The sequence below is a fragment of the Phascolarctos cinereus genome, unplaced genomic scaffold (genome assembly GCF_003287225.1).
Source record: "Phascolarctos cinereus isolate Bilbo 61053 unplaced genomic scaffold, phaCin_HiC Scaffold_5;HRSCAF=322, whole genome shotgun sequence".
NCBI classification, from domain to species: Eukaryota; Metazoa; Chordata; class Mammalia; order Diprotodontia; family Phascolarctidae; genus Phascolarctos; species Phascolarctos cinereus.
The window spans coordinates 79,760,688-79,784,508 of record NW_027555958.1 but is presented as its reverse complement, the minus strand read 5'-3'; the positions used below and the strand labels follow the sequence as shown (position 1 = coordinate 79,784,508).

At 38.7% G+C, this 23,821-nt stretch overlaps 1 protein-coding gene across 5 annotated transcripts in view; it reads left to right on the top strand.

Annotated features, from left to right (window-relative positions):
* ERMARD (ER membrane associated RNA degradation) overlaps window positions 1-21,134 on the top strand; it is an 83,598-nt gene extending 62,464 nt beyond the window's left edge. Inside the window, exons 19-21 of one of the 5 annotated variants that reach the window (XR_002321605.2) lie at window positions 4,877-5,034; window positions 14,572-14,636; window positions 20,959-21,134. The gene's annotated coding sequence lies outside the window, so the exon portion shown is untranslated. Of the gene's footprint in view, window positions 1-4,876; window positions 5,465-12,805; window positions 12,969-14,571; window positions 14,637-20,958 lie in introns of those variants that run through there. The other 4 variants (XR_013486904.1, XR_002321603.2, XR_002321604.2 and 1 more) reach the window with 4 other exon arrangements.
* Window positions 21,135-23,821: the final 2,687 nt, after the last annotated feature.

The following is a 23,821-nucleotide window of genomic DNA, read 5'->3' as shown; positions in this document are numbered from 1 at the left end:
ATATGTCTAATGTTCTATGATCTATTAATTTTACAGCTGAGGAAACTAAGGTCCAGAGGTAGGAACTTGCCTTGGGTCATGGTGTGTCAGTACAAAAGTTGGAACTAAAACTAAGTTCTCTTTACTCCTGGTCTGTTCTTTATTCCATTATATATGCTGCATCCCTTTTCACTCTTGGCAATAAGAAAACATTTCCCCAAGAAATGATGGGCTTTCTTTGTGAGTTAAAAAGATAATTTCTTTTTAAAGAGAAGGGGAAATGAATAAACATTTATATAGCACCTACTGTGTGCCAGGTGTGTACTTTACAAATGCTATCTCGTCTGATCTTCATAACAACCCCATGAGGTAGATGCTATTATCATCCTCAGGAAACTGAGGGAAACAGAGATCAAGTGACTTAACTAAGGTCATACATCTAGTAAGTATCTGATGCCAGATTTGAAATTGGGTCTTTTTTGACTCCAATTTGACTCCAGTCTCAGTGCTCTATCCACTGTGCTACTTAGCTACCTCAATATATTTTTAAAAATACATGTTAAATTTTTTCCAAAGCAAGGGCATTTACTGAAATGAATTAGCATGAACAAAAGTAACAAAACATTCCACCCACAAACCCTGGGCACACTCTCCCAGAAATATATACGATTGTAATGGAATTAAGTATGCTAGTACAGGGGCACCTGCATGGAGAGATGTAGTCAAGGCAGCTCAAATCTTCAGCCCTGCAGGGCCCCAATGTCTTTTTTCTTCTTGTTGAGTCTTTAAGGAGTGACCTTCTGGGTACAGTATCTACCAGGCAGATTGCTTTGATGACAATTTGGGCCTACTGTCTCCTGGATCTAGTATCTCCTACTGGGTGAGTTGCTGTGCTGCGATACACCATTGCTGATGGTGAGAGGAGGAGGAGAGAGAAATCCCTTCCCCACTGCAACAATATGAAAGTATAGGAATTGCCTCCCGAGACCTAGGTTCTGTATGAAGATAATCTCAATAATATTTGTAATCCCTCCAGAAATGGAAATTCAGTTGAGCAAATATCTTTGATGAATCTGAAGTTGAATGGCATGGGTTCCATTCTATTTCTACTCCGGGAAATATGTGACCTTCTCTCCTGCTCCTGCCCTACCTCCATTCTCTCTCTCCCTCCTCCACCCCACTTCCCTCCCCAAGCACACGCCTTCCCTTTTCTTCAATGGAATGTTTGAATAAGAAATGATAACTTGCTCCCTAATAGCTCACATAAAGTTTTACAAGGAGAACAGGTGTGCCTCTTTAAAAGATAAACGACTCCTGAAGCAACAATAAGACAGATTAACTGAATCTTGCAATTTAGTTAATGTTTCTCTCCTCAGCCTGCTGTGTACACAGACCCTTCTGTATGAGCCGCCAGGAACTGTGTGCCTCTGTGTGCTTAGCGTCATGATGCTCCTCGGTCACATCCCTCACCTGGTGTCTCTAACCAAATATCTTTTAATCATTACACATCATTGGTCTGTGCCCTGACTTGTGCTTCTCACCTACTGTTCAGCCCCTATCCACAACTGCCAAAATAAATTCTACTTGATGCTAAATAAAATAAGGGATCGTATCTGAGCAGGTGGCTCTGTACCCCCCCCCCAATTACTTTTCTATTGATGCCTGATTTGAGATGATGTCTTGGGGTTAGAGGGTTTAGCAGCTTTAGGAGCTCTGGTTAATCCATCTTTCCATCCAAAGGAAGGACTCCTCCAAGAATCCTTGCTTTTGTTCTTTAGCTCATTACTGACAACAGCTTCCTGTCATTCTGGGGTTTATCCTGCTCTGGCTGTAGAGCCCCAACTGCCCTTGACTAGGAGGGAAGTTAACTCAGCTGATGCCCTGGGCTCTTTCCTGAGCTCATTTTCACCTCAGCACAAGGGTTTCAGTGACATTCATCTAATGTTATTAACCATACTTCGCCAAGAGGATCACTTCCCAGATTTAGCTGGCCAAAGACAGATAGTGAACCTTTTAGATTCAACACAGAGAGTGGTTTCTGTGTCGTGGACATCAAAGAGTCAGGCTTTGTTATAATTCAGCTGTTCTTCTTTCCTGTGACTGCCAATCCCCCTTACCTCCTATCCCAGCCCTTTTGGAGGGCTGCATCTTCCGGTTACAAGGTTGTTTGTTGTGGTGGTTGTTGTTGTTAAATTTTAGGTCTAGGTAAAACAAATAGGACACAAAAGCAGGCTTTCTGAAGCTTGAAGAGACAAAATGCTTTTTACTCATAGCAACAACGAGTATAGCTGACAAAATACTGCAGACAAAATGTCACAAATGAGGGAAAACGTTGGACTTGTTTCAGGAGGAGTAGAGTAGAATACTGAGGAGGCAGACATGACAGGGACCCTGGAAAGATGGGACAATGACAGATAACTGCAAAGAACATGTAACATATTCATTTGCTGATGAAACTACAAGAAACATTGCACTTGAAGGATTTTCCAGAGCAACTGGTCGTCCAATCTACCTCTTTCACTTAAGCAATGTCTGCACTTCGTTTATTTCTTTACATTGGGCAGATACGGTTCAGACATTCGCCTAGGCTGCACAGATGATTGTCCTAGTCAAAATGATTCTATAGTAATCAGCATCACTGATTTTGGAGGCTGTTGAAATGAAAAGTCAATAAAGGAAGTTGTCCTCGGTATGTTAATTTCACACGCATGAAAAAAAATCAACAACAAAAACAAACCTTAAGATCTTAGTCTTAAATCACCTCAGACAGATAGTTGTCTGCTGTAGTCTTAAAGATATCTTGAGGAGATCCCCAAACTTCCCCTTGTCACAAAAGCCTTTGTCTTTTCTAATTAGTGATACCAAGTGATTCATTAAGTCCTTGTGAAGTAGGTCAGCCTCATTGTCCCCATTTAAGACACCAGATTTCTTAAGCAGGGCTGCTTAGCCAACCAGAAACAGAGCAAACATTAGACATCATATCCCTGTCTGGCAGGAGGTGGACTACAGTCAAATCCCCAGTGGCAAAGTAGGTGAATGGCTGACCCAGAATCAAGCTAGCTCCTGTAGTTGCAACAGAGAAAGTGTTAGCATATACGGCACAGGAATATTCCATTGCATTCACGTATGATAACCTGTTCATCCATGCCTCAGTTGTTGAATACAAATTTTGTTTCTAATCTTTTGCTATCACAAAGAATGCTACTGTGATGGATATATTTGTACATGTGCATTTTTCTTGCTATCAATAACCTCTTTGGTGTATGATTCTAGTAATAATAATAGCTAGCATTTATGTAGTACTTTACAAATATCTTATTTAATACTCACAACACCTCTGGGACATTGGTGCTATTACTGTCTCTGTTTTACAGATAAGGAGACTGAGGCAGGCAGAGGTTAAATGACTTACCCAGGGACATAGAGCTGCTAAATATCTAAATTCTGGATTTGAACTCAGGTTTTCTTGAATCTGGGTCCAGCACTTTGTTACCTAGATATAGATAGTAAGTGGGATCTCTGGGTCAAATGGTATAAACAAGTTATTAACCTTTCTTTATAATTCCAGATTTTTTCCTATAGTGACAATCAGTTTGAAGTTCTTCCAGCAATGGATTGGTCAGCCAATTTGTCTAACAATGAGTTTTCTCATCTTTCAGTATCCTAGCAAGTTTAATAGATGTAAAATGACTTCACAAGGTGAACTGTGACCCCTACATTTGCCTTTTTTTTTTTTTGCTTGGCTCCATGTCAGATCATACCTATTGTCAGACTAGGCATGACTCAGTTTGTTGTAAATGGCTCTCCTTTGGATTCTAAGCGTCAGCAGCACAATTCTAAATTCCAGGTCTCTAGACAAACGTGCAAATCCTCTCCATTTTCAGAGATACCTTCACCAAGTTACCTGGAGACACCCCTGTCCTTTGATGAATCCTGAAGTCTTTCTGGGCCATTCCTTGTTTAACTAGCCTCATTTTCTGATCATGCATATCTACTTGAAGTCTCCTTCATGCGTGTCACTTCCTTCCTGCTTCTGAATCATAACACCTGGGATTTCCTCTTCTCAGAATGCCCTCTTCACTTATTTCCATCACAACATGTCAATTGATTAGTCAATCAATCCATAAGCACTTATTAAGCTAGGTGCTCAGGATGCAAGGTCAAAGAATGAGAAAATCCCAACTTGCAAGTTTGCATTCTAATGGGTAAGACAGCAAGTACTTATAAGAAAATGTTCAGCGTAAACATGAAGTAAATACATACACAGCTGTGTATATAAAGTAGTTAAAAGCAATATAGTCCAGGAGCAAGGGCTCTAGAAGTTGGGGGATCAGGAAATGTTTCATACAAAAGATGAGGCATTTGAGCTGCATTTTTAAACTTAAATTTTTTTCAATAAACAAAAATCTATTTTCTCTTCTTCCTACCTCCCTTCTCTTAACTAGAAAAAAGAAAAAAGGGAAAAAATACAAAATTCTTGTGACAAATACGCAGTCAGGCAAAACAAATTATTTGATCATGACAAAAAAATATGTTCTGTCTAAGCCGTTTAAAGGAAAGGAAGGATTATGAAGTGGAGGTAAGGAGGGAGTGAATTTCAGGCATAAGGGACTGCCAATGCATGGGCATGGAGATGAGAGGTAAAGTACTCTCATTGAGGAACAGAGAAAAAGCCAATCAGACTGGACCCTTTAAAATTCTGTTTAAGGGGGCAGTTAGGTGGCCCAGCGGATAGAGCACCAGCCCTGGGAGTCAGGAGGACCTGAGTTCAAATTCAGCCTCGGACACATAACACTCACTAGCTGTGTGACTCTGGGCAAGTCACTTAACCCCAACTGCCCTCACCAAAAAAAAAAAAATCTGTTTAAGGCTTTTTTGTTGTTGTTGTTATTTACAGATGAGGGATTGCAGAACATTCCCAAGGATATACAGTCAGTGAGCAATAGACCTGGGACTTCAGACCAAGGAATTCGGAATCCACATTCAGAGTCCTTTTTACTGGTTCATGCTGCCTTTCACATTTCGCCTCTTTCATCTCCATGTTTCATTCTTCAGGTATGGTCTCATGACTACTGAGTGACAGGCCTTGCCATCTCTGATACAGATAAACCTGGTAGCATTTGGAAATTGTTATGAAGCAGTCACTGTCTCTGTCACACAAAGTAACCACCTAGTTTTGAGCTCTAAGACCTCAGACAGCTTATAGCACGGCTCCAACACATAGGTGTTTTCCTGGAGATTGTGCAACACAGGGAAACACCAACAGAGACATGTGGAGAAAGTCACCCAGGTAATCACACAAGCCAAATCTGGATGTCTTGTTAGGAAGATATCATACCTGTCTCTCCTATTAATATACTCAACTCTACAATAATAGTATGAAGGCCTGATGTAACAGACATTTTTCAACAAATTGCCAAATAATGCCCCTTGTATCTCCCCATAATAATGCATTATTAAAAGAAAAGAGGGATACATCTTTAAACTTTTGTATTGACCATTATATTTGATCAGAGTCATGTTGGCTCTCCCACATTGCCTTTCATTACATGGTTGCAGTCATTTTGTATGTCGTTCCTCACTCCCCCCTCTTCACTCTGCATTATTTCATGCAAGTCTTCCTATGTTTTAAAAAATTCTTCCCATCTGTCATTCCTTATGGCACAGTAGTATTCCAATGCATTCATTCATTTATCACAATTTGTTCAACCATTCCCCAATTGTTGCACATGTTTTTTGTTTTTAGCTTTTTCAATCACAAATAATGCAGCCATGAGCATTTTTCTATAGATGAGTTCTTTTCTTGCTATTCATAACTTTCTTGGGGTATAGCACCATAGTGGGATCTCTGTGACAAAAATTATGAACGATTTAATAATGTAATCCCAGATTGTTTTCCAGAATGGTTAAACCAACCCATAGTTCCAACAGTAGAGAATTTATTTATATGCCTATCTTTCCACAGAACCTTCAACAATGAGGGTTATTTAAAAATTTTTAATACCTTTGAAATTTTGATGGATGTGAGGTGATCTATCAGGGTTGTTTAATTTCTATTTCTCCTATTATTTGAGAGTTTGAGATTTTTTTTCATATCCCCCCCATTTTTATATACCATTCACAGATATCCTTAAAGTAGAAGAGAAGTTGGTATCCTCAACAGGACTGTTGGGAACAGCTTCTACTTTTTTTGTTCATATAGCTCAGTAGTCCCATCTCCCTGATTGTGCTAAGACCTCACCTTCCTACTTATTTGCGCCTATTTAAATAGCAGCAGACATAGTTCCCCTGTTGTTTTTAATTTATGTATATTTTTGTTGTTCTCTTGGCTTCTCCATCAATGGGAGGCTGCTTCTTCTTCTTCTTCTTCTTCTTTTTTTTCTTTTTTGGTGAGGCAATTGGGGTTAAGTGACTTGCCCAGGATCACACAGCTAGTGAGTATCATATGTCTGAGGTCAGATTTGAACTCAGGTCCTCCTGACTCCAAAGCCAGAGCTCTATCCACTGCACCACCTAGCTGCCCCTGGGAGGCTTCTTGAGGGCAGGACTTAAAGCTCTTCTTTTGGTGCCCTGCCTGAAGCAGGTGTTTGATGACTTGGCAATGGCCTGATTGAAGAAAAATCTTCAGGATTCCAACACTGTTTCACAGAATATTCAATTTTAGAAAATCAATATATTTTTGTTCGCCTTTAAGATAATCCTCAACAACATCATCAACATTAACAAACATATCCTAGCTATAGTATACTATGTGAAAAAAGTGTTGAATTTCAAAGTCAGAGGAACTGTTTTCAGATCTCCACTCTGTTACTTGCCTCCCTATGCAACGTTGGGCAAGTCGATCTTTCTGGGCCTCAGTTTCCTCATCTATAAATTGAGGGCATTGGACAAGGATGATCCCTAAGGTCCTTGCCAGTTTTAAATCTGCAGTCTGAAGATAACTAAGACCAGCAGCCTCTTTGCATGAATTTTCTGCCCAAAAACTCTACAGGGATTTGTATTGCGCATAGGAACAAATCCAATCTCTTCCTAAAGTTTGAAGCTTCCTAAACCTTGTTCCCATTGTACTACTTAAGCCTTATCTTTCTTTACTCCCCAGTATTAATCATTCGCTTTAGTCCAGCCAGCCTTATCACCACCCTTCCATAAAGAACTTCAATATCACCACTTCCATTCCTTGGCTCCTGCTGTTCTCTCTCCTTGGAATGCCTTCGGCTCCCTTCTCCAGCAGTCTAAATGCTACCCATCTTCCAAAGCTAACGTCAAGGTCTACGTCCTCTAGGGAAGCCCTGATGCCATCAGCCCGTGTCTTCCTTCTCTGACTTCCATTGCAGTTATTTCCTGTACTAAATAAGTAATACTATATTATATGTGGTCTTGTTCATTAATTACTTCTTCTGTGTTATTCTTTTCCCCCAGACTAGGTTGTAAACCATTTGTAGGAGCAGTGACTATGTCATCTATTCTTTGTCCATTATCCTTTGTCTTGTTCCATCTAGCAAAATGTTAGGCACATAGTTCTGTGGTCGTGGGGAAGCTGTTTAACCCATCTGCAAAACGACGGGTTTGGATTTGATGACTTCTTCCAGCCCTAGATCTATTAGGATCTTATGATTCTATGACGGCTGAATCCTATCTCTGCAGGCAGGTCATATCCTCTCGGATCCCTCATGCTTCATTTGTAAAATAAGAGGGTTGGACAAGAGCAGTGGTGGCAAACTCCATTAGATGTGGGGCATGAAATCAGAGGTAGGGATCGCTGAGGGCTGCATACTGACTTAGAAAACCACAAAATGACCTTATCTATGTTTTACTGTATTTTTATTTATTTGAATAGATATTTCCTGTTTACATTTTAATCTGGTTTAATCTGGTTAAGGTAGCTTGACAGAGTGCCAGTGTGGGCCATATGTTTGACACTTCTTTTTTTTTTCCCAAAAGAAAATGAAAATGTTAGTCATTTATTTTATCTTTTATTCTCTTTTTTTCCCCGGGTAAGTTTTGAAATTAATTAGTTTTTAGTTTTCAACATTCGCTTCCATAAGCTTTTGAGTTTTAAATTTTCTCTGCCTCTCTCCTCTTCCTCCTCCCCAAGACAGAGTGAAATCTGATATAGGCTTTACATATTCATATTAAACATTTTCACATTAGTCATGTTGCAAAGAAGAATTAGAACCAATAGGAGGAACCACGAGAAAGAAAAAACAGAGAGCAAATAGTATGCTTCGATCTGCACTCAGACGCCACGGTTCTTTTTCTGGCTGTGGATAGCGTTTTCCATCATGAGTCTTTTGGAGTTGTCTTAGATCCTTGCATTGCTGAGAAGAGCTAAGTCTATCAAAATTAGTCATTTTGCAACGTGGCTGTTACTGTGTACAATGTTCTCCTGTTTGACACCTCTTGACTAGATGACTCCTAAGGTCTTTTACAGTTCTAAATTTATGGTCTTCTATGACTTTCCAACCTGTGATTTCATCCCCCAAATTCCTTGCTGTGGCCTGGTATTTAGAGATTCATTGCTTTTGGCTTAACCCACTATATAGGGCTTTAACCATATTGATGCATTCTGGGGCATTAGGAGACCCCAGACCCCAGCTGTAAGCTCTCTTCCTTCCTATTTCCACCCAGTTACATATATTTTTATGTGCTCTATAACTATTTATGGAGCTCAGTTAATACAAAGTGCCTGCATATGACCCTGACAATGTAGCTTTAGTAGCACCATGTTTAGATGCAAATGCTCCTGAAAGAAATAACCTTACGGTATTGTTGGACATTGACATATCAAGTAAAAACTGGTCTGAATAAATACATTGTCTTTACATAGGCTGCACCATTAAAATTCCACATCTTTGAAAGTGAAAAAAATATAGGCATATACTTAAGATGGCTCCTATTATAGGATACCCTCAGTTTACGCTAGATTTGGGGAAAACATGCAGTTTGTATTCATCACCTTCATTCCATTCCTGATTTTCTGGACTTTCTTCACTATGCCATAGCAGCATTCTCCCCCTGGAAGTTTCCTTTGTCCTTGGCTGCCTCCTTACCTAGAAGTTCACTCCAACCCTGGCCTTCTCACCCTGGAAGTACACTCTTTAGGCACAGCCTTTTCCTCTGGTGGGTTGGCTACTTCTAGAACCACCTATCTTAAGGAAAGTTCCCAGGGACTGTCTTTATGTTTATCTTTGTATTCCCAGCACTTAGTCAAGTGTCTGGCATCTGGTAAGCACTTAGTACAAGCTTGTTAACTTGACTTGAGTCTATTCAGTCGAATAGGCTCTTTATGAGATTATCTGGGTACAGATTCTGAGGGATTAGGACACAGGTCAGGTAAATTTAAAAAAATATATATCTATTTATCTATTTTTAGTTTTCAACATTCGCTTTTATAAAATTTTGAGTTCTAAATTTTTTCCCTCTCCCTCCCCAAGATAGTCTGCAACCTGATATAGGCTATACATATACAATTATATTACACTTATTTCCAAATTAGTCATGTTGTGAAAGAAGAATCAGAACAAAAAGGAAAACCACGAGAAAGAAAAAACAGAAACAAAAAAAAAAGGAGAGAAAAAATAGTATGCTTCGATCTCCATACAGATTCCATAGTTCTTTCTCTGGATGTAGATAGCATTTTCCATCATGAGTTCTTTGGGACTGCCTTAGATCCTTGCATTGCTGAGAAATGCTAAATCTATCAAAGTTAGTCATGGCTAACTTTGGCTGTTATTGTGTACAATACTCTCCTGGTTCTGCTTACTTCCCTCAGCATCAGTTCATGTAGGTCTTTCCAGGTTTTTCTGAAATCTACCTGCTTATGATTTCTTACAGCACAAAAATATTCCATTACATTCATATATCACAAGTTGTTCAGCTATTCCCCAATTGATGGGCATCCTTTACATTTTCAGTTTTTGGCCACCACAAAAGAGCTGATATAAATATTTTTGTACATGTGGGTCCTTTTTCCTTTTTATGATCAATTTGGGACATAGACCTAGTAGTGGTATCGCTGGATCAAAGGGTATGCACAGTTTTATAGCCCTTTGGGCATAGTTCCAAATTACTCTCCAGAATGGTTGGATTAGTTCACAACTCCACCAACAATGCATTAGTGTTCCAATTTCCCCACATCTTCTCCAACACTTATCATTTTCCTGTTTTGTCATATTAGATAGTATGATATATATGACGTGGTACCTCAGAGTTGTTTTAATTTGCATTTCTCTAATCAATAATGATTTAGAGCATTTTTTCATATGGCTATAGACAGCTTTTATTTCTTCATCTGAAAACTGCCAGTTCATATCCCTTACCTTTTGAGGAGGACAGAGCAGAGGGATAGATCTGGTTACTGAATCCTACTGTGGAACACTTAACAGATGTGGGACAGAATGAGGGCATTGGGTATATTGTATGAGTGTGCACTAGGGGAAGTGGGATGCCATAAAGGAAGATGGGAAGATGTCGAAGAGAAACTTTCCCTTTTGCCTAGGCCTAGCTGTGTGTACAACTGTTCTATTTTTATTCTTCTGAATGAAGCCTTAACTCTTCTCTTGAATCCCAACTGCTAGTGCCTTACCTCCAAAACTACCTTGTATTTAGCTTTACTTTATAGTTTATATTTATACTACATGTGTTTTTATATGTACTTTTTGTACATATAGAATGTATTTGTAGAATGTAAGCTCCTCATGAGTAGGAATTATTCCATTCTTTGTCCTTGTATCCCCAGCAAAGTGCCTGGCACATAGTAAGTGCCTAATAAATGCTTGCTGATTGTTTGGTTGTTGATTAAATCCTCTAGATAAGATCTGCATTAAAGCAATAGATATCTGGTAGAGTTAAGAAGGCTTTCAGTTCATTGGAGTTTTTAAGCAAGTTAAACAATGTGTAGTAAATCTTCCCCTTTGAGTATTACTCCTATTTAAATCCAATGCTTGTGATCTGCTCAGAGATTGAAACTCTTAAGGTCTTGAGCTGTCCTTTCATGGTGCAGCAAGCAGAAGCTTCTTTCCCCAGTTTCCTAGGTATGGATGAGGTGGTGTTTAATCAAGGAGAGGTCTTGATCATTAGGGGGACGCCGGAGAATGTTTCCTGAGTAGAATTAATCCTCAGGCTTTAGGTTTTGCTATGATTTACTCACTGGCTAGTTAAAAGACCCAGATTCAAAGGGGGGCAGCTCAAACCTTTGCCCCCTGGGAACAAAAGCAAGAGATTAGCTCTGTGTTATCAATCAGCATTGTCAGTGATGGAATAAAAAGGGCCAACTTTAAAGGCTTCACCTGTTGAAGCATTAGTTAGTGCCTCCAATGGGAAGCAAAGGTCACTCCTTCCTAAGGTTTTGTGTGCATAAGGGCCCAAAAGAGTAGCACTGAATTACCTTAAAAAATGGCCTCAAAGGACCGGAGATGAAGCTTGGATTAGTGTCTTAGTCCTAATAACAAGACGCTTGTAGTTAGAGTTTGACGACTCTAGAGAATTGGTGGTATTATCTCAGGCTGTCCCCAAGCTCACAGAAAGATTTGAGCTGGGGGTCCTAGCCCCAGGTGGTAATGGGAAAAGATATCAACTTTTTGATTCTTTGACAGGCTTTGGAGAGGATTGGTTCCATTCAGGCCTCTGCAACCCACTTATAGTAAAGCCTTCAAAATGGGATAAGGAAAAGCTGTGAAACTTCTGATAGATAAAACCAAACCAAACCAAAACAAAAAAACAAAACAAAAAAACTAGGAAAGAATCTCATGTTCAGGTACCAATGGACCATGCTTATGACATTTTTACTTAGGAACAATGATGGCTTATAGCAAGAGGATATATAATATAGCAGATGGAGCACCAAATGTGGAGTTAGAGGACCTGCGCTGGAATCCCATCTCTACCACATACTATCTTTGTGATAGTAACTATATGGTGACTTCTATTCTTTCAGCCTCAGTTTCCTCATCTGGAAAATGAAAAGGTTTTGCTAGATGATCTTGAGGTCCTTTCCATCACTAAACCTATGATGCTTCGCAGTAACTTTGAGAAGTCATCTAGTTCATCTACCTAAGCATAATGAAAGCATTTCACATGTCATTCAATCAATATACGTTTATTAAATACCTACTATATACCAGGTGGCACAGTGGATAGACCAATAGGCTTGGAATCAGAAAGACTCATCTTCCTGAGTTCAAATCTGGCCTCAGACAGTTGATAGCTATATGACCCTGGGCGAGTCACTGAACCCTATTTGCCTCAGTTTCCTTATGTGCAAAATGAGCTGAAGAAGGAAATGGCAAATTAGTCCTGTATCTTTGCCAGAAAAAAACCCCAACTCTCCAAAAGGGGTGATGAAGAGTCAGACATGACTGAAATGACTTAACAACAACAACATGTGCCAGATGCCATCCTAAGCAAAGAAAATACGAAGAAAAAAAAATGAAATAGTCCCTGCCTTCAAAAGAGATTTTATTCTATGGAGGAAGCAATGTTCTAGGGTGGAAGCAAACTATATAAGCAATATATACACAAATAGGTGTATTTAAGTTATATACAAAATAAATAAATGGTCATTGTTTTTGAGGGGGGGAGGGTAAAAGTGCCTAGCTAGGAGGATCAGGAAAAGCCTCATGCATGAGAAAGCATTTGAATGAGACTTACAGGAAGGTAGGCATTGTAGGAGGTAGAAATGCATTCCAGGCTGGACTAGGACAGCCTATACTGGCCACTGAGAAGTAGCTTCACGATAACATTGTATAATAGGTAGGACGAGTATTTTTTTTTCTATTTTACAAAGGTAATATGAATCAATCCATTAATCAACAAGCATTTCTTACAGGTTAACAATGTTCCAGGCACTGAAAGCACAAATACAAGCCACAAGAAGGGTAGTCTTTGCTCTCAAGGAATTTCCATCCTAATGGGGGAAGACAACACATTAAAGGAAAGTGAGAATGGGAAGGGTAACCACCGAAGGGGAGGGCATGATGGAGGAGTACACTTACATGGAGGTTCTGGGGGGAGCTAGACAATCAGAGGGAGGGGCTGCAGGGACTGAGAGTACTTCTAAGGGATGAATTTCAGGAATGAAATGATCTAGGATAAAGAGTTTTCTGGGGCATGATAGTGAAGTCTAGATTATATCCTGGTCCTGTATGAGTCTCAACAAGGTCTCCCTTTTAGAGGCAGCCGGGTGGTGCCGTGGATAGAGTATGAAAGCTGGAATAAGGAAGTTGTTCAGTTATTTCAGTCTTGTCTAACTCTTCCTGAACCCATTTGGAGTTTTCTTGTCAAAGATACTGGAATGATCTGCTATTTCCTCCTCTAGCTCATTTTATAGATAAGGAAACTGAGGCAAACAGGTCACACAATGAGGCCAGATTTGAACTCAGGAAGATGAGTCTTCCTGACCATAGGCCAGGTACCCTATCTGCTGAGCTGTCTCAGAGTTAGGGAGATCGGAGTTCAAATCCTAGTGTCATCCTGGGTAAGTCACTTAACCTCTCTCTCTCTCTCTCTCAGTTTTCTTACAGGTAAAGTAGAGATAATCAGAATACCTATGTCACAAAGTTGTAAAGATCAAATGAGTTAAGTGCTATGTAAATGCTTATTACAGAGCCAGGACTTGAACCTAAATCCTTTGACTGCTAATCCAGTTCCTTTTTCACTATCTCCCATTGTAATCTGTGTTTATGTTCACAACCTCCTTAAAAATTATAATCAATAAGAAAGGATCTATCTTACTCTGGATGCCATTTTATAATCCAGTTGCAAGACCAGTTTCAATATGCCTTTTAAAACAGTAGAACCAACAAGGTCCATTTTTAGATATTTTATATAAAACTCTTGTGTCTGGGAAGACCTTTGGGGGAATTTTATCACCGATATAATCCATCCAGCATTTATTAAGCACCTGCTGTAAGCAAAACACCATGCTAGGGATACATCAACAAATTGAAACAATGCCTTCCCTCGAGGAATGTATAGCCAACTAGATAGCACAGGGGTTAGACTACCAGGTCTGCAATCAGGAGCACCTGGGTTCAAATCTAGTCCTAGACACCTATTAGCTATAAGACCCTGGGCAAGTTGCTCAACCTTTCTCTGCCTAATAAAAGCACCTACCTCACAGTGTTGTGAGGATCAAATGAAATAATGCTTGTAAAGCGCTTAGCACAGTGCCTGGCATGTAGTAGGCACTTCATAAATGCTTATTCGTTTCCCTTTGCCCTATAGTCTACAGGCAAGCAGATGATTACATGTTTATATATCTATATCTTGCTACACATATGCACAATAATTTGAGGATGATGGAAAGAGCGCTACAGCTAAGGGAATCGGTAAATACTTTTTTTAAGATGTTGGCACACAAGCTAAACCTTGAAGGGTGCTAGGGGTTGTACGAGGTAGCCAAAAGGAGAAAATGCACTTAGGGAATAAGGGGAAAACCTGCTCAAAGGTACAGAACAGGAAAAGGAAACAGCAAGTAGACCAGTTTGGACAGAATGGAAAGAATATGAATGGAAATGATGCCCAATATAATCATTGCTATAGAACTGAAAGGGACCTCAGAGATCTTCTAGTCCAATTCTTTCATTTTTATAGGCAAGAAAATCAAGAGGTGTGTTCCCCGCATATCATCATGCAACGCATAGGCTGGCCCAGCTATGGTAAGAATAATGCTAATAGCTAATATTTGTATAGTAGTATAAGGTTTGCAAAACATTTTGTAGATTTGATCCTCATAATAACACTGGGAGATAGGTGTTATTAATAATCTTGCTTTTATAGATGGAGAAATTGAGGCAGGCAGAGCTTAAGTGATTTGTTCAGGGTCACATAGCTAGTAAGTGTGTGAGGCAGGATTCAAGCTCAGGTTTTCCTGACTCTGGGACCAGCACTCTGTCCCCCATCCCACCTAACTATAATTGGTTCGAGGGGAAGTTTCTGTGGAATATGAATACCTTGGAGGAGATCAGTACTGCCCTGCTTCGAGAACTTATTTCTATTAGATCTAGGGGATATATTTTGTATTTGGACAATTTCATTTGTTCATTGGTGCAAAGGGGCAGAGCACAGAGTTTTGAGAGAACCTCTAATAAAACAATGCCTCAGGGAAAAACACACTTACCTGCGTATTACTCCAAGTACTATGCTAAGTGCTAGGGATACAAAGAAAGGCAAAACATAGACCCTGATCTAAAGGAGCTCACTTTGTAATGGAGGAGACAAGATGCAAACAACTATGTATAAACAGGATATATACAAGGTAAATTGGAGATAATCTCAGAAGGGAAGGCACTAAGATTAAGGAGGACTAGGAAAGGCTTTTTATGGAAGATAGGACTATAGTTAAGATTTAAAGGAAGCCAGGGAAGCCAAGAGGCAGAGATGAAGGGGGAGAACATTCCACAAATGGGAGACAGTCAGTGAAAATGCCTGAGTTGGGAGATGGAGTATCTTTGGCAAGGAACAGCAAGGAGGACAGAGTTACTAGATCACATGGTATGTGGGGGATGTAAGTTATAAAAAGACTGGAAAAGTAGGAAGAGGCCAGGTTATGGTAGGTTTTAAAAGCCAAAGAGAGGATTTTATATTTGATCTTGGATGCAGCAGGAGGTCACTGAAGTTCACATGAGGACTTTGAGGTTGATAGCTAGGAAACCCTGACAATGGAATTTTTTTTATAACAATTACATTTTTGCCTATTAATGATGCCTGGCAGAAATGTGATTTTTGGTTTCTTATTCTAAGAGAGTGGAGAGTTACTTCATACAAGGAGATCCTGTTTTGAGGCAGGAGTAAGTCAGAGAACAACAAAGCAGAGCAAAAACAGTTGCTGCTATTTAATGATTTTCAGCTGTGTCCAATTCTTTGTGACCCTCCCCTTTTTGGGGGGTTTTCTTGGCAAAAATACTGGAATGGTTTGCCATTTCTCTTTTCGGCCCATTTTACAGATGAGGAATTGGAGGCAAATAATGTTAAGTGACTTGCCCAGGGTCACACAGCTAGTAAGTGTCTGAGGCTGGATTTGAACTCAGGTCTTCCTCAGTCCAGTCCTGGCATTCTATCTGCTTTACCACCTAGTTGCCCAGACAATATAGAATAGTAGAAGCAGAAAATAAAGAACCCAGGAAAGGAGAGTCAGTGGCAAAAAACAAAAAAACAAAAAACAAATAACTATAGCAATGCAGCTAAGTCCAGTGAAGCAGATGGCTCATGTAAAAACAGCTAAAGTAAGAGCTGATAAAAAAAAAATTAAAGCTTTTATTGTTAGCCGACTGAGCTGAATAGAGAAAGATAGGCTTTGAATATGCTGCTGAGAGATGGGGTGATAGGATGAAAAACTTTGCTACTGGGAGCTGATTGGAGGAAGAAGAATCCTTGGTAGTTTAACTGAGCTGTTTGGGAAATGAGAGGCTTGTCTGCCTCACCCTTTACTGCTACCTAGGGCTTGAGAGAGGAAATACCCTCATAGTCCAATAAATAATTAGTAATAGTTAAAACTTATATAGTTCTAATATTAAAAGTTTACAAGCACCTTGCATATATTATCTCATTGGATCCTCACAAAACCCCCATGAAGTATGTTTTATTATTATTCTTGTAGGCTGAGACTGGCAGTTAAATGACTTTCCTGGGGTCACAGTTAATAAGTGTCTGAAGCAACACTCATTCAGGTCTGCCTGATTTCAAGTCTGACAATCTTTTTACTCTGTTACCTAGCTTTCTCTAAGCAAAGAAAGCCGACCCAAATAGCTTTGAAGATCCCAAGTTTGGGGGAACTGCTTCTGCTAAAAGAATATGAAATTGCCTTAAAGTTCAGTCAAAGAATACCTCCAGCAAAGCATATAGCCTAAAAGTCCCACCCATCAGGTGATTTTTGGTGTAGAATATTCTTTAAAGCCATCAAGGTTTGCAGTCTAAACCTGTTCATTGGCCCCAGCCCTTGGGTTTCCTTACTCATGTGCCTCCCTGATAAGTTCCTTTAAATTTGTGTCCATTTCCCCCCATGGGCACTGTTTGTATTGGTAGGAGAGTATAATCCAGGTTTGGTAGTGAACTCTTACTATTTGTTCTAGCTTTGTATTTTGTCTAATAAGTGTTTCTCTATAAAGAGTTAATGGTTTCACCTTGACTAACTTTTTTTTTAATTGGAAGCACACTTCATGGTATCTCAGGAGTTCTACTTGTGAGAAGTAGACATATTGCTTTCCTATACCAGCTTTACTCCTAGCACCCTGAGAGTGAGTTGTAGCAAAGCGACTGTCTGTTTTGGGAACTTAACTCCCTCCTCCCATCCTCTGCCAGTATAAGTACAGGATGGGGTGGGTGAGCCAGCTTAGAGAGATAAGAAAGAAGATTTAGGGGTCAGGTTCTATGACTATTTGCTACACCACACCAGAACCTTTCTCTCTATGTAGTTATGTATGTATGTATCTATCAATCTAAATACTATACGTATTATATGCATGCTACCCATATGCATATAAAATAATTATATATACATATAATATATAAATGGCTCTCTATTCATAGGCTCTACTGTTTATTGGAAACTTGCAGATGGCTGTGGGTAGAGCTCTGGCTCTCCTGCCAGAGAAATTATGAACTTAAAATGCAGAGAGAGACATACATTTTTGGGCATGGCCAATATGGGAATTTGTTTTGCTAGATTGTGCATGTTTGTCATGAGGGGTTTTTTTGGGGGGGGAGTATTTTTTAATTGGAGGATAGTGGAGGGGACAGATTATAAAAGTATATAAAATTAAATTTATTTTAGGTAATAATACAGTCGATCTTGAAAAAAATATATTCATGGTATCCTCCAGCTTATTGAGGTCCGTTCTCCACTTGCAAACATGTTGGTCACAATGTGATAGAAGGAGGTTTCATTGGGGGGAACAAGGGAAACAAAACAGAACTCTTGGAAAACGAAACAGAAATGCTCCAGTTAGCAACCCTTTCACAGAGATCTGTGTAAATTCTTAATCTGCCACATAAGGATTCATCGACTTCTGTAATCCCAGTAGTTCCCACCAGATGGTTTTGGGTGTTGCCTGCTGTTGGCAACTCTTTGTTGGTGTGAATCCCTCCACAAGTTCTCTGGGATTCCCAGCAGGTGCCTTTGGGTATTATTCTTAGCTGATCATTGTTGACCTCCGAAAGCTCCCTGATACTAATAAATAGCTCATGTTAAATAACTCCTCAGCGTTTAAGAAACATTTTGCAAACATCACCTCATTGGATCTTCACAATTACCCCTAGGATAGGTACTATTATTATCCACCATTTTGCAGATGAGGAGCTGAGGCTCAGAGGAGTTAAGTGACTTGTACGGGGTCGCAGAGCTAGCGAGCATCGGAAGCTAGTTTCAGCCCCAGATCCTATGCTAAGTCCAGTTTTGTAGTCATACTCATTTGCACCTGGTTTCTCTGATGGTTAAAGCGATCGGATCCTTTGGGCAGTTCCATGTTGTTCCCTGCAGGTGGCCCTAGGTACTACTCATTCTCTTTCTGTGTGACAAAAAATGTTTGATTCAGTGCTCTCACTTGGCCCCCAGGGAAAATTCCTCAAGAGTTTTTGTCTGGCGGGAGACAGTTCTCTCTGCAGCCTGTTACAGCTCTGCTAATGAAGAATCAGACCTGGGACTTCCCCTTACAGAAATTCTCCTCTTTTTGCCTTGATTCTAAATCCATGTCCAGAAGCAAGTCCTCCCCCTTATTCCAGTTTCATGAGAGTCATTGTCACAAACCGCCAGTCACGATGCCCTTTTCCTTCTAAGCTACGATTCTCCTTCTGTGTGGTTTTGGAGTCTGGGGTGGGTACACTCCACTCTTCTAAAGGAACACTATTTGATAAAGATTTGACAAACCATAGTCACTGCTCCCCATTAATTCTTGTAAGGGCTGGAGTGGCCATATTTTAATTATTAGTCCTGCCTGGGCTTTTGTCAAAGCTGTTCTTCCAATCAATCAAAAAAACATCATTAAGCATCTATCATGTTCTGGACAGTATTCTAAGTCTGGGGATGCAAAGTTCCTGTTTTCAAAGAGCTTATGTTCTATGGGAGAAAGTAACATGCAACGCATACACATATAATTAAACATAAAATATATGCAAAATAAATACAAAGTAATTATGGGGGGGCACTAGTGGTGATGGTAGATGAATAAGAAGAAAATAATCTAATATTTGTTATTTAGATACTTAGGAGTACTTGTAATCTCCTTGTGATCCTGCTACGAGTATAGATTGCATCCATCCCACATTATCTGTGGCAGAGTGGAAAGAGGAATGGATTTGGAGTCAAAGGACTTGGGTTCGAAAGCAGCCTCAGTTACTTTATAATGATGTGACCTTGACTAAATCATTTCATGTCTCTGGGCCTCAGTTACCTCATCTGTAGAATTAAGGGCTTGGAACAGATGGCCTTTATAGTCTCTTCCAGCTCTCATTTATGAACCCATGATGTTTATCTATGTCCTTCCATATACCCTCTGTTGGGGTTCTGTCCAGTGTAGCACTTTGGCCACCCATTGGTTGTCACATTCTTAAGACATGACTGGGCCAATATCTTTTCCAGTCATATTTGTCCTTTATCATGTCTTTCATGATACTTTGTACATAGAAGTCATTGTTAGTATTAAGCTTCCTCATGCTATATCTGACAGGCATTTTTATACTGTCCCTTTGGATATTTATAATTTTGCCTCCTTTGTGATTGTGTCATTCCATCATTCTCATCAGGAATATAGAATTACTGGGAAAATAATAATGTTTAAAAGATGTTAATTTTCAGTGGTGAGCATTTTAGAATCATCAAAAGTGCTACACAGTTTTCTCTTTAAAATTTAAATTATTTGTTCAGTTAACAAGCATTTTTCTCTCCCACTCACTTTACTCCCTCCCCTCCATAAAAAAAAAAATCTCTGTGACAAATATGAAATGTTAAATGTATGTCTTATTCTGCATCTTGAGTCCATCATCTTTCTATAAGGAGATGGGTAGTATACTTCATTATTGGTCATTATCAGAGTTCTCATGTCTTTAAAAGACATAAATGCAGGGTTTTTAATAAGGTTTTTATTAGATAAATTGTTCATTTAGTTCTTCTCACTTCATTCTGTATCAGTTCATACAAGTCTTTTCAGGTTTCTTTGAAACTATTCTTCATTATTTCTTACAGCCCAATATCATATCTACATGCTATACTTTGTTTAGCCATTCTCCAACTGATGAGCATCCCCCTAGTTTCCAGTTCTTTTCCACTACAGTAAAAGGAGCTCCTATAAATATTTTTATATGTATGTGCAGGGCCTTTTCCTCTAACTTTGATCTCTTTGGGGAATAAGCCTAGTAGTGGTATTACTGGGCCAAAGGGTATACACAGTTTAGAGATTTTATGGGAATAGTTTCGAATGCCTTTCCAGAATGTCTGGGACAATTCACAGTTCTTCCAACAGTATATTACAGTTTTTCTGAATGTGATCTAGCCTGATCTCACTGTATTATACTGGAAAAGAGCCTAGATATAACATCAGAGAACTTCTATTCAAAATCCAACTCTATTACTAGCTATGTGACTTTGGGTTATTTACTTAGCCCCTTTGATCTTGTTTCCTCATCCGTAAAATGATGGGTTAGACTAAGTGATCTCTAAATATATGATCCTCTTAACTCTGGGCCCAGCTCACTGTCCATCTGTAAGACCCATTCAAGATATCTGGAATTAAAGATATTCAACATATTTATTGGATCATGGAATGATTCCCTATACTAATTAAATCACAGGTGTTTGTCCCTATCCTTTTGAAGATAACATCTTTTTTGTTGAGTTCACATAATCATTTGGGCAAAACCCATTTGGGTTTTTCATCCACTTTGCTTTTTAAGAGTGAGTGGTTACAAGTATCTCTCAAATAATTTTGAATTGTGCTAAAGAGGTTTGCTAGAGTTCCATGCAATTAGCATATTGTTTCCTGCAAACAGATGCATTTGGAAAACCTCTCCACTGCCAGGGAATCCTTTTTCAGTTTGAAGTCACTGTAGGATGTCCTTCATGAGAATAGTGAATACATTAGGTAAGTATATCTCCCTGTTTTATATCTTCTCTGATGTTAACACTCAAGTGGTCTGCTGAACATTTGTCTTGTTAGTGGTATCTGGCTTTATACTCTTGAAATATATACATATAATATGTGTGTATAGATATTAATATCTATAGAAATATAGATATATGTTTATGTCTACATATTATATTCTATCTTTTGTCCCACCAGGTTAAATACTTTAAAAAAATCAACAAACAATAAATGGTGATCTTTTACTTCTATACTTTTTGTGATCCATGTGGATTGATTTTCAAAATATCCTAAAAAGGAGAAAATTCTTGATGAGGACTAAATAGCAGTTGTTCTTCCTACCAGAATGGGTATGGGATGAGTGGGCATCTTAATAGAAATAGTCAAGAGTTATCAATGACACTGAGATGTAACCATTGAACCCCAAAGAAACCCTTGAGGATAAGAAGGTACATTTTTATCTGGTTTACTTCTGAGTGATAGGGGCGTGGGGTTTTCTTACCCTAGATTTATACCTGAATAACTTGTTTACTTGAATATAAGAGGCATTGTAATATTGTGAATAGAGAGCTGGCCTAGAAGCCAGGAAAACCTGAGTTCAAGTCCAATCTCTGATAGTACTGGCTGTACTGACTTTGGGTAAGGCGTTTAGTACCTTGGTGCTTTAGGTCACTCTCTAAGACTTTACGTTGCAGAGAAGGTGTGGATCTACATTGCTACAAGGAGTTTCCTCACCTGAGATTTTTGTATATCAATGAAATAACGGGTTTTTGTCTCCATCCTTTATAAAACAATGTGGCTTCAAGGAAATATTTGACTTTTTACAATATCAGTGGAGCTGCCCCGTTCCTGGTTGGATGCATTCTGTGAATATAGCTCTAGGATAAGCTGGGATCCATGAGTGGTTAAATGTCTAGAAGTATATGTATATTCTTTTTGAAGTATTTTTTTCTATATAAAAATAATATTTAGGTTAAATTCCCTGAGCATGAGCTTTATCTTTACCTCTTAAATTCATAAATGAACTGTTTGTTAATTTTCCCACAAAATGGAAAAGATCACAGATGGTGCTTCCCTCTCCACTCCCCCCCTCTCTTCCAGAAGGCAACTGAGAAGACATTAACAAGTACTAACCCATATGTCTATTTTCTCATTTCTATAAAATCTGGATAAAAATAGACTATGTACACAGGGTATCCTTGATGAAAAAATGAGAAGGGAATAGGTTTTAACAGAACTACAGCACCTATTATAAGCACATATGTATGTGTATATATTTATATACATATATAGAAACATATCTATTTCTGGTCCCTTGTATTTCAAGGTGCTGCTATAGAAGTTGCTCTTTATTAATTAATCTATATATAGATAAATGTCTAAATCTGTATACTATATGCTGTCTTTTGTCTTGCCAGGTTAAACACTTTTTAAAAAATCACCAAACAATAAGTGGTAATCTTTTACTTTTATACTTCTATACTTCTTGTGGTCCACATGGATTGGTTGTTTTGGTTAGTGGATTGGTATTAGTTAATGTAATCAATTGTCTTTTAATGCTACCTGGGTGAAGCAGCTCTTTTCTTTGTGACTGTAGATGGTAAGTGAAGTGCCAATTATGTGGTTGTAACTCATAAATTACACCATGCAGGCTCTCAAAGTGACCTATCTTCAATTTCTCTCTTTTCCCTCTCATTGCTTCTATCCATCTGCTATTTAACTCAATGCAATTTGGCTTCAGGACTAACCATTCTATAGAATCTACCCTTTTGAAGACTACTAGTAACTCCTTTTTGTGAAATCCAATGAACTTTTCTCAGTCTGCATCTTTTTTTATAGATCAAACAAAAAACAGATGGTGGCTGGATTTGGCCCAGTTTGCTGACCCCTGTAAGATAGAGGAAAGGATATTGTTGGAGAATAGTTTCCAAAAAGTTCAGAGAATGAATGAGTAGATGAATGAATAAATGAACAAACATTTATTAAGTACTTCACATGCACTAAACCTTGTACTAAGTTATGGGGATACAGAAAAAATGTGAGACAGTCCTGATCCTCAAAGAGCTTCTATTATTTTTTAAATTAAATTTTGGTTTTTTGTCAACAAAAATCCACTTTCTCTCCTTCCCCACCCCTCATTGAGAAAGAAAGAAAAAACAAACTAACAAACATGTATAGTCAAGCAAAACAAATTCCTGCATTGGCCATGTCCAGAAAAATATGTCAGAATCCGTACCATAAGTTAATCATCTCTCTGTCAAGAGCTAAGTATCACATTTTACCATCAGGAATCCTCTGAAATTGTGGTTGGTCATTGAGTTGATCAGAGTTCCAAAGTTTTTCAAAGTTGTTTGCCTTCACAACATTGTTATTATTGTATAATTTGTTCTCCTGGTTCTTCTTACTTCACTCTACTTCCATTTATACGATCTTTCCAGATTTATTTGAAGCTATCTCTGTGATATTTTACATTGTAATAGCATTATATCATATTAATATACCACATACCATTATTTATTCAGCCATTTCCCACTTGATAGGCATCCCCTAGGTTTCAAATTCTTTGCTACTATAAAAAAGAACTCTTACAATTGTTTTTGCACATGCAAGTCCTTTTTCTCTTTCTTTATTTTCTTTAGTGTATAAATTTAGTAATAGTAGTATTGCTGGGTCAAAAACTATATTTTTTTGTTATATCTCCAAATTACTTTCTAAAACAACTCTACTAAATAAAACTTATTTTCTCACATCCCCTTGAGCATTTAGCATTT